A 6,000-nucleotide genomic window follows, 5' to 3' on the forward strand; every position below is an offset into this window, starting at 1 on the left:
TCCCTTTTAAGATGGAAGAATATTCCATCGTATGGATATACTACAATTTTCTTACCATTCATCCATCCGTGGGCATTTGAGTTGTTTCCACCTTTTGGCTATTGAGAATAATGCTGCTATGAACATGGGTGTCCAAATATCTCTCCAAAACCTTTCTTTCAATTCCCCAGACGTGAAGTTGCCGGATCCTGTGGTAATCCATGTTTAGCTTTTGAGGCCCGCCATACTATTTCCCACGGCTGCAAACAGGTGGCTGTAGCATTTTACATTCCTACAGCAGTGCACAAGGATCCCAACTTCTCTACTTCCTCACCGACACATACTATTTTCTGTTTGTTTGTTTGTTTGTTTTTTATAGGAGCCATCCTCATGGGTGTGATGTGGTGTCTCAGCATGGTTTTGACTTGTATTTTTTTAATGATCAGTGATGGTGAGCATCATTTCATGTGGATCTGAGAATTTTTAAAGTAACAATATTTAAAATATTTCAGCAATAAAAAAGTAAAAACATAAAGGAATACCTAGAAAACCTCCTATGTGTGTCTTATCTCTTTAAATGTTTCCAATTTTCAACAAACACGATGTTCGCCTTTTTACCTTTCACCGCGTGGACTGGCTCTGGGTGGTGGCACAGTCAACACTGCCTCATTCATTTCTGAGGTATCTGTGGCCCGTGGAGCCACTGTGAGGCTGCACAGCTTTCCTGTTGCGGTGGCCCAGTAGGAGGTGTGGGGAACAGGGACTTGCGAAGGTAGAGGAGAAATGAGAGAGAAGGGAAAGTATATCAATTAGCATACTAGATAGGGAAGGGACAGAGGCCCTGAATAAGTCACAGCTACTTTGCTTCTAGAGGGGTTGGAAAATGACCCCTCGCTAGGGCTGGTCATGGCTGGAAGGCAGCCCCTGCCCTAGCGAAAGGCAGTTTGCACCTGCTTGTTTCCTGTCTGGCTTCAGGGTTGCTTGACCTCTGGGGAAGTTTCTGGAAATGCCCCTAAGAGCTGTTGATTAATGAAAAGGGGAAGGCGGTCTGGCAGACTTTACTTCATTGAGCTCCCGATTTGCAGAGTGAGCTCAGCGGTGTTTTCTCCTGCCCACCCATCCCCATCTCCAATCAGCCCAGGTAAGTAGGCCCCTGGTCCAGGGAAGAGCTATATGTAGAACGGAGCCAAATCCAAAGTCAGCATCACAGCTCCTGGGCTGAGATTTGCTGCCTCTGAGAGAGAAAACTCAAGCCATTTCAGCAACACGACTCGCTCTTGTATAACAGATTCTTACACGTTTTGCTCAAATGTCCAGCTGGCTCTCTCTCACCTGCACCCTTTCCTGTCTGTCTTCAAGCCTTATTCAGCCTGTTAGGGCAGTGCAGCGTTTATTGGTGTAAAAATAAAATCAGTCCCCTATCATTTCCCAGAAAGAGCATGTCTCTGTACTGGGAGGTTTCCAGTTGAGGAAGTGACCGCAGAGAGCGGCTTCCTCAAAATCTAGATACAGTTGTCATTCCAGTAAGGAAGCTGGGAAAGCCCGCCTTTGAGGGCCTTTGCCCACAGTTCCTTCTGTGGGGACCGTCATCTCTTCTACCTGGGAAATCTCCTCAAGACCAGGTCATGCCCTAACCGGTTTGGCTCAGTGGGTAGAGCGTCCGCCTGCAGACTGAAAGGTCCCAGGTTCGATTCCGGTCAAGGGCATGTACCTCAGTTGCAGGCTCAATCCCCTGCCCCATTTGGGGCTCGTAGGGGAGGCATCCAATCAATGTGTCTCTCTCACATCCGTGTTTCTCTCTCTCTGTCTCTCCTCCTCCCTTCCACTGTCTCTAAAAATCAATGGAGGAAAAAAAATATCCCCAGGTGAGGATTGACAAATGAACAAACAAACAAAGACCAGGTCAGGCATCATCTCCTTTGTGAAGCCTTTCTGGGCTGCCCTAGGCAGGTGGCAACTTCCCCTCTGGGCTCGCTCAGCACCTGAGGCACTGAGTGCATCCAGGTGGGGGTCAGTGTAGACACTTTCTCTCTCCCGTTAGCTTAGGATCTTGCAAAGTGCCTGGCACATGACAGACCTTCAGGAACCTGTGACATGTTTTCTCCTCCGACTGTGGTTTCTGATTAGGCAAGATCCAGGCTGGACCAGGTGCCACCATTTTTAATCTTGGTTTCTTTTGAGCACAGGGGCCTGGAAAAAAGCCACTGGCAACACCACAGATGAGGCCCATGGCATTCCTGGCCTGGTCCCGATGAGAATGCTGCTCTCAGCTTGCTTGCTTTCCGTAGCCAGAGTGGGAAACTGGCTTTTACACTGAGAAAAGCCACAGGCCTAAAATTCTAGGCACTGTCCCGACCAACCTCCTCTGGGCCAGGGCCAGTCTTTGCCCTTCCTGGGGGTTCCCTGACTCTGGGAAAACATGCACCCCCTGGTGCCAGGGCCAGAGATGGGCCGGGGATGGCCAGGGGGCTGACAGTAGCTGAAGTGCATACCCCTTCTCTGTTCAGGTTATAGGGGTGGGGGTGGGAGGAACAGCCATTTGGAATGCCTGCTGGGTGCCTGCCCCCATATCTCCCCAGTACTGTGCCTTTATTTATTTATTATTTTTTTTTAAAGGAAGGAGTATTTTATTTTATTTATTTATTATTTTTTTTAAATATATTTTATTGATTTTTTACAGAGAGGAAGGGAGAGGGATAGTTAGAAACATCGATGAGGGGGATGTGCCTGCAACGAAGGTACATGCCCTTGACCGGAATCGAACCTGGGACCCTTCAGTCCGCAGGCCGACGCTCTATCCACTGAGCCAAACCGGTTAGGGCACAGTTACTGTGCCTTTAAATACTGAGATGCAATAGCCTTCGGCCTTGTTTAGTTGTCTTCTAATGAATTTGCTTGAGTTTAAAGGACTAAATTTCTCTCTCTCATTCACTTCCTCTCTCTGCATTTGGATGAGAGATCCAGGAAAAACTTTGACCAAAATCCAGTGGTAGCTTCAAGTAGTTTGGGATTTAGCCACTGTTATTCTTCAAATCATTTGTCTAACTTCTTTGTATATATTTCCTATATTTATCATTTAAAAATTTTACCAAAACAATGTAACCATATGACAGAAGGTTGGAGAACAGAGAAAAGCTGGGGCGGGGGGGGAATTGCTCACTCACAATCCCACTATTGAAACACACAGCTATTTGGGTGTATTCTCTCCTGGTAAAGTCAGAGTGAACGTAAAATATTGTGGGCCCGTTGTGGGGTTTCTCCTCCTTTAACATTGTGCCATAGCAGTGATATTTTGGAACTCTACAGTCATCATCAATCATTTTAGCATCTTTAGACTATTAAAGAACGGAGTTTCATGAGAACTGTCCCCTACTTGCATTGCTTTAAATTTTTACTTCTAGCAGAGCTGTTCTTTTTATTATTATTCTTCTTCTCACCCAAGCCTATTTTTCCATTTGTTTTTAGAGAGAGTGGAAGAGAGAGTGAAAGACAGAGAAAAACATTGATGTGAGAGAAACACATCAATTGGTTGCCTCCTGCATGCACCCTGACCAGGGCCCTGACTGGAAGGAGCCTGCAACCAAGGTACGTGCCTTTGACCAGAATCAAACCCAGGACCCTTCGGTCCACAGGCTGACTCTCTATCCACTGAGCCAAACCAGCTAGGGTGCAAAACTATTCTTTAAAAAAAACAACAAAATAAAAACCCCCACACAAACGTATTGGCTTTCTCTGCCCATGCCTAGCTGTGAATGTCTCATTTAGCTGCCTTCATCCAGGATTTCGCTATCTACCTTGGCACAGAAGTTGTTTCTAAGTAAACTTAACTTATGGGACTTCAAACCTAACCTCCAGGCATCACTCCCTTGTATCTTGGTGGTAGAGCAATGGAGGCAGTGAAGCCTGGAAAAGTGCTGGGGAGTCAGCGTGTGGGTCCTGCTATGGTTCCTGACCAGCGGCCGAGAAAGGAAGTTTAGCTCATCTGCAAGGGGCCAGAGGGGCAAGTGATGGTTGTGCTAAGGTCCTTGCAGAAGAAATGGAAGAATAAATTAAGGGTTCTAGAGAGGCCTTGACTAACAATTACAGGAACTCACAAAGGGCTATATACACAAAACCATATGGGGTATAAGTTTTGGAAAGCTGGGGATTTTCAAAGGTAGCTTTTATTTAATTTTCTACTTTCACTCTGACTTTAGGACAAGATGTGACTCCGTGACTGTTGGGAATACCCTAAGCTACGCTGGCTGTTCTTCCAGCACGTGTCAGGGTTCCCAGTCACCTCCAGGGACAGGAGGTAGAGGCCATTTGTTCCTTTCCCCCAATTTCTCCCATGGTGGCATGTTACAACAAACGCAGGTCTTGGACTGAATTCTGCTAAGAGCAAGCCTGCATATAAGTAACTGCGTGACTTGCTCTTATGAAGCCAGGATGTCCCCACGTGCAGGCATGTATCTAACACCTTATTTGAGATGCTCACTAAGAGGTGAGTGAAATAATATGCTCATGGTAGGATCATGTGTGGATGAAAGGGGCCACATGCAAACCTGACAAACTCAGGAAAGGCCTGCATAGCAGTCTTGCAAACTCAGAGACCTAAAATAACCACAAAGGATGGTCTGAAATTAAACTTTAACTAAAAGCAGTTATGGTGGGTAGTTACATCCTAGGCCAGTATCTTCACTGACATGGTCAACCTTTACCTTAACTGAGCCTATCTGTCTTTTTGCATCTGTAATAACATACCCTTTGAAATGTCTAGGTAACTTGTAACTTCCCTTTTTCTGGGCCCCTTGGGGCACAACCTAATGTGCTGGGCGCCAGGACAGATACCACAGATTCCTTCATTATCATGTTAATTGTTCAGGCACCCACCTAAGTATGTGTCCATCATTTTACTTTTTATCCAATCTCAGGGGTTTCCTTGCTTTGCTTTCTCCCGCCTCTCTAGTCTATCACCAATGGATTTCATGTAACCCACCCAAGTCCCTTTCCTTTGATTGCAATGTATAAATGCAGGTGTAACCCGCCAATCTCCGGAGCATTATCTCAATTCGTTGAGGTTCTGTTTCCTGGCATATGTCGACAGTTTGGCTCAAGTAAACTCACAAAAATTCTTTACAGGTTTCAGTGTTGTTTTTTTACGTTAACGGTGGCATGTTACAACAAACGCAGGTCTTGGACTGAATTCTGCTAAGAGCAAGCCTGCATATAAGTAATCATGTGACTTGCTCTTGTAAAGCCAGGATGTCCCCACGCACAGGCATGTATCTAACACCTTACATGAGAGGCTCACTAAGAGGTGAGTGAAATAATACGCTCATGGTAGGATCAGCCAATGTGCGGTGAGTCAGGCGGCAGAGCCCTCCATGAAGGGGGGGAACCCGGGACCAGTGGGCTCAGGACTGAGGCTGTAATGCAGAGGGGTCAGGCCTGCTCTTGCAGAGGAGGTGGGTTCTGTAAAATCCTTCTAGTTAAGCACATTGAACACATCCATTTCCCCAATAAAAAATAGAAAGTATTTCTGCCCTGACCGGTTTAGCTCAGTGGATAGAGCGTCGGCCTGCGGACTGAAAGGTCCCAGGTTCGATTCCGGTCAAGGGCATGTACCTTGGTTGCGGGCACATCCCCAGTAGGAGGTGTGCAGGAGGCGGCTGGTCGCTGTTTCTCTCTCATCGATGTTTCTAACTCTCTATCCCTCTCCCATCCTCTCTGTAAAAAATCAATAAAATATATATATTTTTTAAAAAGTATTTCTAACATCTCATATGGTCATTATGAAACCGTTTAGATTGCCAAAGATTATTTGCATCTTGCTTTTCCCACCTCCGGAATGAAGAGTGCTGACAACACCGCTTCAAATGCTACTCGCCACCCTTGGATGTGGATTGAGGTTGGCGGAACTGGCCACAACCAAAATGCCCATCACGGACAATAAAGTAAATGTTTCTGCAACAAAACTCAGTACAGTTGTGTAAGCAGACACTCTGCTGATCGACTGAAAGAATCAGGAAGCCCCCTGGG

Source organism: Myotis daubentonii, chromosome 8 (assembly GCF_963259705.1).
Source record: "Myotis daubentonii chromosome 8, mMyoDau2.1, whole genome shotgun sequence".
Classification (NCBI taxonomy): Eukaryota; Metazoa; Chordata; class Mammalia; order Chiroptera; family Vespertilionidae; genus Myotis; species Myotis daubentonii.